This window comes from Triticum aestivum, chromosome 3D, assembly GCF_018294505.1.
Source record: "Triticum aestivum cultivar Chinese Spring chromosome 3D, IWGSC CS RefSeq v2.1, whole genome shotgun sequence".
NCBI classification, from domain to species: Eukaryota; Viridiplantae; Streptophyta; class Magnoliopsida; order Poales; family Poaceae; genus Triticum; species Triticum aestivum.
The window spans coordinates 373789758-373800728 of record NC_057802.1 but is presented as its reverse complement, the minus strand read 5'-3'; positions in this window follow the sequence as shown (position 1 = coordinate 373800728).

Below are 10971 nucleotides of genomic sequence, written 5' to 3'. Positions count from 1 at the left end.
TGCACATCTCAGGCAAATTTGACAATTTTAACCCGTGGATGAAATCATTTCACAAAATGAACTGTCTCTAAAAAATTCACTCGACTAACCTTTTTGGCCCGACACGAAGGCGCCACACTACACCGTGCAACGCCTGACTCACAGGCGCTACACGCCTGCCCATCGTCGCACCCCGGACTGCCTAAAAATTAGTAAGTCAATGTGCAGCGCCTAAGAGCTAGGCGTCACACTATACAGTGTAGCGCCTAGCCTTTAGGCGTTGCACTAGTGGTTGCATTATTTATCACTGCAAAATGAAGCAACCACTAGTGCAACGCCTAGACGCTAGGCGCCACACTGTATAGTGTGGTGCCTAGCTCTCAGGCGCTGCACACTGACTTAGTAATTTTCGGATCACCCGGGTGCGGCGCTGGCTAGGCATGCAGCGCTTGTCAGTCAGGCGCTGCACAGTGTCGTGTGGCGCCTTCATGTCGGGCGTCACTCAAAAAGGTCAGCTGAGCGAATTTTTTTATGAACAGTTCATTTTGTGAAATGATTTTATCCACAGGTCAAAATTGTCAAATTTGCCCACATCTCATGAAGTTCTGCGTGTCCGTGTACTCTATTACAGTGTAAGCGTACGTACAAACAGACAGACAATACTAGCTAGTCCAGCGTACAAGCCTCTGCAAAGGGGCATGTAGGGCCGGATGCCAGTAGTCCGTATGAGTGCATCCATGTCTGGGATGACAGTACAAGGTTCAGCGGCACATGCCGATCGAGTCATCAACCATGAACATAGGAATTGGTTAATGGCCGATGCTCCCATATAATACTATCTTTAATAATGTTAATTGGACTCAACTGTCAAGCTGAAAAACACTTTGAATTTGTTGTACTTTTATCGTTGCCGTGCCCTTGACGAATGGAAGATGACGTCGCATTTCAAGAAAAAAAATGGTTTCTTGCGTGGAACAGTTCTCGTGCGACTTCTGCTGTTGCTCGGGGATGGCTCAAGCATGTGGCCTCGACCAGGCGCCCAAACTGCCGGCGAGTGCGCTGCCGCTTTTAGCGCCGCGCATTGCGCTCCGGCACCAGCTAGTCCAACGTATACACACCACCGGCAGCCTGGGTAGCTCGGCGGCGGCGGCTGTACGGCGCACATGGAGAACGGTTAAGGCTTATCTGCAACGCGCGCGCGCGCGGCTGCCAAAAATCTGCAGCTGCAACCCTCCTGGAACATGGCGAACGGCAAGATTCCAAACCGGTGGAGGGTGGGGGCGTGTCGGAGCCTATACGAATAGACGGATTATTTTCTGGAGAACGCTTCGAATCAGGCGACTGATTACTCATGCGCGTCGAGCTAGCTCCTCCCCATCCCCCATCCCCCGCGCCTCGGCCACTCCGGCCGCGGCGGCCACCTCCCTCCCCCCCCCCTCCGTCGCTGGCCGCTCGGCCACCGGCGCCACCCTCCTAGCTCCATGGGGCGCGGCCGCTCGGTGCGCTCCCGCGGCTCGTCACGCTCTAGCTCGCGCGGTAACGACGGATGGGGCCATCCCGCCTCCGTCCCAGATCTGCGTCCGTCCGGCGGTCCGTCCGCGGATCCGGTCCCTTTGCCGCCCCCGGCCCTCCTGCTATCATCCCGGGCTCCCCGCCGCGTCTTCTGCTCTGGGGGAGTGCTCGGGGGCCGCCGACGCCATATCCACGCCGGATATTAGCAGGGATCGACTTTTGGAGCCACTCCGCTTAAAATCCATCGTGGTCTGCCCCTCCCCCCGCACCGACCATTCCTCTCCGAGCCAAGCCCATGGATGGACGCCGGTCCTGTCCCGCAACGCGCGCCGCGCCGCCGCGCGCGCCCAAGCCTCCCCTGCGCGCTCGCGGCGACCCCGAGGCCAGCGCCCCTCCTTCAATGCGGACGCTGCCCGCGCGGCCTTCTTAAGGCGTTTCAGGGGACTCTGCTTCCGGTGCCTCAGCTCCAAGCATCGCCGCGTTGATTGTAGAGATCCCATACACTGCATTGAGTGCAAGCTACCGGGCCACATCGCCAAGGACTGCCCCCAAATCCGGCGCGGCCGCACTGGTGGTCCGGCGCCCACTGCTAGCCGCGCTCCCGTCCGCGAGAGGCTCCGCTTTCCCACGCCCCCTCCGCCAGCGCCGGCCATGGACCGCTGCCGCCATACCGACCCCTCGCGCCGCCCAAGGGACGGCCACAAGGTGGTGATCGAGTCGCCGGAGATGGAGCACCAGATGTTCCTCCTTCGTCGCCACGCCGTCCTCCTCATCTCCACGGCTGAGCGGCACGCGGCGAGCCCCATGTCCGTCGGCCGCGCCTTCGACGCCGTTCTCCGCACTCCGGCGCACCTGCTGCGGGTGACCAGCCACGACCCGGAGGACTTCCTCGTCCATTTCGAGCTGCCGGCGCACCGGGACAGTGCCGTCCGCTTGGGCTCCATCAACGTCGACGGCATCGCCTTCACCATCAAGCCGTGGCACGAGGACATCCACGCCGACCATGAAGACTTCCTCCTCCACGTCCGCGTCGTCATCGAGAAGATGCCCATGCACCTGTGGTCTGTCGACGGTGCGGCGGAGGTGCTCGGAGACAAATGCATCATCGACCGGCTCGACAGCCGCACGCACGAGCGCGGCCACACACGGACCTTCGCGTGCTGGGTGTGGGCGTACGACGTCGCCTTCATCCCCACCAAGCACACCATCTGGCGCGCGGCTCGTGGTGCCGGCCGCGTCGAGGCCATGCTGGGCTACTCGCCGCCCAGCCGTGAGGTCCCCCTCCACCCCGCGTCCGACGCAACGTCATGCTCATCCACGTCGACCGCGTTGAAGACTGGACGCCGCTGACGCCTCGCTCCTCGCACTCGGGCCAGAGCGGCATCCCATCCTCTGGGTCCGACGATGATCGCCCGTTCCCGCGGGTCTACCCGGGGACGTGGTCGATGCACATTGAGGATGGCCAGGGGCAGGGAAGGCGCCAGCCCCCGGTGATCGGCCCCTCTGGCTGTGGAGGGCTCCAGCTCGGGCCTCGCCGGGACTACGACGACAACAGCGGGCCACAGGGTGGCCGGCGCTCCTGGAAGGACACGCTCCTGGGTCGCGGCCGCGAGCAGCCGCCCCGGAGGAGCAACAGTGGCGCCGCTCGCCAGCGGAGCAGGACGCCGACCAGCAGGCGCCACGGCAAGGACACCCGCCACACGGGCAACAGCCTCAGAGCCACCCCGCCTCTGCCGCTGCTGTCGGACCAGGCCGAGGGCGCGGCCAACGGGCGGGCAGCCACCCCCATCGCAGCAGCGCCGACCTCGGACCCTGTCGCCGACTTCTTCGACTCGACGGACCACGCACCTGTCCAGCCCGTCCGAGCGGACTGCAGCCTCCTGGAGATCGACCAGGCGATCGCCTCAACGCTGGCTGCCCCGCTCGAGTTCGCCCCCGGGACCTCGACCATGGCCTGCCGCACCACGCCCACGGTGCTCTCCACTGAAGTTCAGCTCGCTGCAGTGACGCAGCAGGTCCAACAGCTGCAGCTCCCCGGCAACGACGGCAACGACGGGCAGCCTGGCCTCTTCACCAACACCCCGGCTCCCCTCGTGCGTCAACCCCCTGCTCGACGCACCTCGGCACCACCCAGGGCCCGTGCAGGGCCGACCAGGCAGAGTGCGCGACAGGCGGGCAACACCTCAAGCGTGCCTGTTGCGCAGCGCGCCTCTCTGCTGCTGGTCAAGAAGCTCGGCCTGCTGGGGCCGAAGGAGGCCATGACGGCCAAGGCGGCTGAAGCCCTCATCAAACGCTTCGATGAGCCACTAACTGACGAGGACATCTCCATCATCGCCAAACTGACCCGTCTCGACCCGGAGGCGCTGCGCATCGCCGGGGGCATGGCTGGCCCGGATGCCGCTGCTGAAGCTATAGTTTGGTTATGTTAGTCATCCATAGATTACTATGCTCTGGTAGTGTTAGCATTAGTCTCCAGCTGCGCCTGGCATTAAGCCGGGTTGAGTTAGGACCCATGTTAGTTCTCCGTTATGCTAGAATTAGGCGTCGAGGTTTGCTTTCGTGCCAGAGGATCTTGGGGCCTATTGGTGGCCTCTGGCACGCCCCTGTTAAGCTGGCAGTGTATCTGTATCGCATGATCATCAATAGATTTGTGATGCTGTTGGAGAATTTGCCTGTGCCCAATGGATAACAACCAATTTTCCCTCATGTCCTGGAATGTCAGAGGACTGAACTCTCCGGCGAGGAGAGCTGCTGTGTCTGAACTTGCCGCTGCTAACAGAACCCCAATTCTCTGCCTACAGGAAACAAAGCTGGAAGCGTGGTCGCCTAGCATCGTGCGCGAGCTGGGAGGCAACCGTTTGGATGGCTGCGCGGTCCTGCCGGCAGTTGGAACAAGAGGAGGTGCTACGATCCTCTGGGACAAGAGCACTGTGCAGATCGACACACAGGCTGTGGGTCTCTTCTCGATCACAGCCAAGGTCACCCTCCTGCAGTGTTCATCCTCTTTCTGGCTGACAACGGTATACGGTCCGGTCGACGATGGGCTCAAGGATTCTTTCCTGGCGGACCTGATCCATTCTGCACCACCGCTAGGGGAGCCATGGATGCTTGCAGGCGATTTCAACATCATATACGAAGCAAGGGACAAAAGCAACTTAAATCTGAACCGGCGCATTATGAGCATGTTCAGAAGGGCGATTGACACGGCTGGCCTGAAGGAGATCAAGTGCAAGAACAGGTGCTTCACCTGGTCAAATGAGCGATAAGATCCAACCCTGGTGAGCATTGACAAGATCTTCTGCAATGTCGAATGGGAGAGCCTCTTCCCCTCCCTCATGCTCATGGCTGCTTCGACTGCTTGCTCGGATCACTGTCCGCTTGTGCTGGCTGACACCACTGCCCCACCGAGGAGGGCCACCTTCAAATTTGAAGCATTTTGGCCGCGCTTCCCGCGCTTCAGAGAGACACTGGAACGGGCCTGGCAGCGGCCTGTTGCGTCAGCGTGCCCCATCGCACGATTAAACACCAAACTGAAGCGGGCAGCTTTTGATCTCAAGATTTGGGCCCGTTCCCTATTCAGTGATGCCAAAGTGCAGCTCCACCTTGCCGTTGAGGTTGTGCTCCGGCTGGATATAGCTCAAGATGCACGCCGTCTGTCCCCCGCTGAATTTTGCCTCCGCAAGCAGCTCAAACTCAGGATTATCGGCCTGGCGGCGATCGAGCGTGCACGCAAGCGTCAGGCGTCCAGAGTATCCTGGCTCCGCGCAGGTGACGCCAAGACCGCCTTCTTCCAAGCGAAGATCAACTCCCGGAGGCGCAAAAACCACATACACTCGCTGCAGATTGAGGCTGGTCTGGCCACTGCACACGGCGACAAGGCCACCATTGCTCACGATCATTTCCTTCAGCTGCTCCGCACAAGGCGGCCACGCTCCTGCTCGATCAACTGGGACTCCATCCTGCTGCCTTCGGTTGAAAATGTTGGAATCGACAACCCGTTCACAGAAGCTGAAGTTTGGGAGGCGATCAAGGCATCCCCCTCTGAGAAGGCACCTGGACCTGACGGTTTCTCGGGCGCCTTCTACAAATCATGCTGGAGCCTAATTAAGCACGACATCATGGCTGTTTTCCACCATTTCTACAACTTAGCTGGGGGAGATTTTGCGGCCCTGAACTCTGCCATGATTGTGCTGCTGCCGAAGAAGGACGGGGCAACAAGTATGGCTGATTACAGACCCATCAGCCTGATTCACTCCATCGCAAAGCTCATCGCCAAGGTCCTATCCATGAGGCTGGCCCCTGTCATCAGCACTCTGATCTCGCCTGCCCAAACTGCCTTTCAGCGCACTAAGTGCATCCATGACAGTTTCCTTTATGTCCAAAACACCGTCAGAGCCCTGCATCGGCGCAAAAGACCTGCCCTGCTTCTGAAATTAGACATAGCCAAGGCATTTGACAGCATCTCTTGGGAATATATGTTTGAACTTCTCCAAAGAATGGGCTTCCCCGCTCGATGGCGAGACTGGATTGCACTTCTGCTCTCTACATCCTCGTCGTCTTGCCTCCTGAATGGCTCTCCGGGCGCCTCCATCATCCATCGTCGTGGGTTGCGCCAAGCGGATCCGCTCTCGCCGCTGCTCTTCATCCTCTGCATCGATCCCCTGCATCGTCTTCTAGAAGCGGCAACCATGGCAGGCCAGCTCTCTCCTCTGCCTGATACGGCCGTGCGCATGCGTACAAGCCTGTATGCCGACGCTGCTGTGATCTTCATCAACCCCGCAAGGATGGAGGTAGATGCCCTGCTCAGCATTCTGCACCTCTTCGGCGAGGCCACGGGCCTGCACGTCAACCTGGCCAAGTCCTCGGCTGTGCCGATTAGCTGCGGCGACCTCGACCTCGGTTCCATGTTGCACAACTTTGGCGGCATAGTGGCGTCACTACCCATCACGTACCTAGGCCTCCCAATCACCACCAGTAGGGTTCGTTTAGTCCACCTGCAGTTCATCCTAGATAGGATTCGTGCGCGCCTCGCTGGTTGGAAGGGCAGACTCATGCATATCGCCGGCCGAAGGGTGCTCGTCCGCTGTGTCCTCTCCGCTATGCCGACGTTCGCCCTCACGGTGCTGAGAGCACCAAGGAAGTTTTTCAAGGAGGTAGATAAAGCCAGACGTCGTTTCCTCTGGGCACAAGACGAAGCAGCAACCGGAGGAAAGTGCAAGGTAGCATGGAGCGCGGTCACCACGCCGGAACCCCACGGAGGCCTCGGTATCCATGATCTGGACAAATTCGCGTGTGCCCTCCGTCTGCGCTGGCTCTGGCTCTCCTGGACCCATCCAGAGCTGCCATGGGTCGGCACGGACACACCATGCAACCTGCAGGACCGAGCCCTGTTCGCTGCCAACACGGTGGTCACCATCGGGGACGGCAAGACGGCGTCTTTCTGGTCAAGTCCCTGGCTAGACGACATGCCACTCCGGCTGGACTATCCTACCCTGTTCGCCCGCTCCATCCGCAAGAACAGGTCCGTCCGGGACGCGCTGCTCGACGGGCGGTGGATACTTGATCTCCGCCACGGGGAAACCAGCAGCATCGCGCCATCTGTGCTCCAGCTTGCAAGGGCAATTCGGAGAGCTGGCATCATCATCAACAATGATCTCAGCGACACAATCCGCTGGACTGCTGGCACCTCCGGGCACTACTCCGCCCGCTCCGCCTACGCGGCACAATTCCAGGAGCCAATGGCACCCTTCCCCTCCAAGGACGTCTGGCGAATTTGGGCACCTGGGAAGCTCAAGATGTTCCTCTAGATGCTCCACCTGGACAGACTGTGGTGCAACGATCGCCTGCAGCGGCGTGGCTGGGAGAATAGCTATTTCTGCCAACTCTGCTTGCGAAATTTGGAGTCCTCCTCCCACCTGTTCTGGGACTGCCCGATTGCCATCTAGGCCTGGACAATGGCGGCGTCTTGGCGGGGCTGCCACTCTCTGGCACACGCTACCTGGAGCTCCGTAACGACGACGACGGAAAGAGTGAGACTGATCACGGATGCGGCAAGGCCAACCGACAGGAAGGGCACCAGATCCATTCTTGCGCTCATTGCCTGGCACATATGGCTTGAGCGTAACGCATGCACCTTCCGCGGTAAGACGCTGTGCTCTCGCTCCATCATCGAAGCGTGCCGCCGTGACATGGAACAATGGAGAATCGCAGGAGCAGCCTGCATAGAGCACCCCTTCGGGGATGTGCCGTGAGAGATATCCCCATTCCATCAGTGCCAGCATAGCCACTAGGCTGGCCAACTGTACCTTTTCTATCTCACCCCACTGATCACTTGATCAAACTTGTTCCCGCCCTCTCTCTGCTAATGAAATCAATGCCAGCTATGGCTGGATCTTTCAAAAAAAACTCATGCGCGTCAGCCGCCTCGCTGGACGACACCTGTCCCAAAGCCCCCCCAGCCCCCTTTCCACTGAGTTCATCGCTATTTTTTTTTCAAATAATACATTTTTTAAATTAATTTTCATAAATATTACGCTGGACACATAATTTTCAAAAATAATGCACCATCGGCCCGCTGCTGGCCGATAGGGCCCAGTCAGCCCACAGCAGGCCGACTGGGCCTAGTCAGCCAACAGCCGGCCAACAGCTGGCCCGTCGGCCACGTGCCGGCCGCGCATTGGCTCGGCCATGTCGCGAGGGGGAGCGAGGGGGCTGTCGGCGCGGGCTGATCATAGGGCACCCCTGTTAGCCTGATGTCGACCGATCGGTCAGCTGCAGGCCGACAGGATGCGGGCCCCACAGCGGCTGGCTCTTCTCCTTTCTCCTAAACCTTTCTCCCACGCGCGTAGCTCTTCTTTGTTCTTTCTTTCTCCTCTTTCTTACAGAAAATGCCTTCAATTTCTACACCAAAATGAGCCGGGTTTTGCGGATTTGGCACCGCGAATGGGTTCTACATAGTTAGGGTAGTCAAGGGAGACCTCGATCTACTAATGGGGTGGCTCGTGGTGGTCGTTGTGAGCATTTTGTTGGAGCTTTTTTTAGCACATTGGTGGAGGTTGTGGCGGCGCTGGAGGTGGAGGAGGTGGTGGTGAAGCTGGGGCAGTGTGGTGGAGGTGGTGGAGGTGAAGCTCCGGCAGTTTGGTGGAGTTTCCGGCTCCGGTTCCGGTGATTGAAGGCCACCGTTCGTCGTTCGGTCGCACGCTTCAAGGGTATATTTCAACACACATTTTATTTTTCGTAGTTGCTCCGGTTGTATTCGGTAATATGTTTCAATTTGAAATAAATTAGGTGTGCAATTATTGTTATTTGCTTCGGTAGTATCCGTAAATATATTTAGATGTCAACTATTTAGTGTGTGAAAATTTGAAGTTGCTCCGGTAATATCTGTAATATATGTAGATGTCAAATATTCAAATATGACAATATGTGTAGTTGCTCCAGCAAATATTCGTACTATATTTGTAGGTGTGTGAATTTTTTTAGTTGCTCCGTTAATATTCCGTAATATATATACATCTCAAATATTTAGTAGTGCGGATATTTTAAGTTGTTTCTTAATACTTGTCTTTCGTTGTTGAAAAAAATTAGGTGAGCCGAGATGTCTCATGTAGTGAAGTTTATATTTTATTACGGTCTTGGTACTATCCAAACAACTGAGATGGGAGCTGATCTGAGTAAATCTACACACATAGAGGTGTCAATTAGCGCACCTCAAACATGGTTTGTCAGTCAGTTGAAAGAATGGATTACAACAAGTTTAGGGCTTGATACTAAAACACACACTGTCGGTGTTCATGCATTGTGGACATGATCAAGTTCAATAATTTACTTTTATTTGAGGCCAATAGAGCGAGACTCCGAGTGGGTGCGGTGATTACAAGGTTGTGAACGCAGGGGATGCAATCCTGTTGCCTTAGTGCTTCCTGTCGAGAAGGAGGTCACTGCACATGAAGGCGAGGGTGGCTACGATCCTGGGCAGAGCAATGGGGGGAGGCAGTTATCTATGTCAAATGCTGGAGATAATGGTTACGAACCAGGACAGAGTAGTCAGGTAGAAGGAGGAAATGCTGATGGTTACGAACCAGGGCAGAGTATTCAGGTAGAAGGAGGAAATGTCGATGGTGATTACAGTGGCGAGGTGGACGCTAATGAGGTAGATGGGCACATGCAGGACCAGATGGAAGAAGAAGCCACCGATGTTGACATGGGTCATGCCGATGATTCTGACGAGTCGGATGAAGAAGAAAATGCAGAGGAGGTCCAGAATCCTGCATCATGGAATCATGACTTCTCATCTGCAATGATCGTGAACGATGGACATGATTCTGCCTGGCAATATCATCGGAACAATATTGCGACAGGTGCTATGTGTAGGGTAACGCAGCAGAAAACAAAAAATTTCTGACCCACGCACCAGCCCAGGACCACTATGGAGACTGCATACAAGGTTTGATCTTTTTCGTTACCGACTCGTAGCGCAGCGGGAAGTAGAGTCGATGATGATCGGCGGTGCAGATCCCCGCAGCTAGGATTTACAACCTCCCAACCGCGAGGATGTATACCCTCATCTGCCCCTCGGACAGCCCTCCGGGAGGGGGTCGGACAGTCCCCCGGACGGTGTTGCGGACAGCCCTTCGGGAGGATCTTCGAAACTCGGACGGTCACTCGGACAGCCCTTCGAGAGGACCTTTGAAACTCGAACGGTCACACGGACAACCCTTCGGGAGGCACTCTCGAACTAAGACCAAAAACACGATCTCTCTACAGAGTTGCACACATACGGTGTCATCTATCCGGCAGGGCTTCGCCGTCCAGAACTAGTTCCCACCGGAACCCAGACAACCTTTCGGCTCTACGAAACTATTTCGCGGGGAGGGAGAGAGAAGCCAGATCATTGCAATGGCACTTGTATGTGAGAAATAATGAGTGTGGAGAGTGCCTCTCCACCTCTATTTATAGGAAAACCCAAGGGGTAGGGGACACATGAAAAAACCCAAATGCCCACACTTTATGTCACACATAAAGGGCATAAAGGGCATAAAGGGATGACAAGTGGAGCCCCATGGAGGAGCTGCACCCTCCAACGTCCCACCTTCATGGCCCCCCAAAGGGGGTTCCTTGATCCCCAAGTCCTTCTAGAAGCCTTTTGGGAAAAGCCCCAAAAGGTGGCTTTCCATAAATATCCCAAAAAGCACTTTCACTATTCACGACGACATTTTTCAGCGTCCGTTCGAACTGAAAATAGTTATGTGGGCTTAGAACATTTCCAGTACCCACTAAAATAATTTTCAATATGTTCCGAAACAATTCTGGATTAGTGATTTTCATCTGCGAAAAGCATCTGAAGTGGTTCCGGCAACTCCGGAGCAATTCCAGCTTTATCCCGGAAATTTCCAGAAAGTTTCCAGAATGACTCTGGCACCCTCCAAGAATTATCAGGCATGTGCCGAAACCAATTTTACTTAATAGTATATCCCGAAA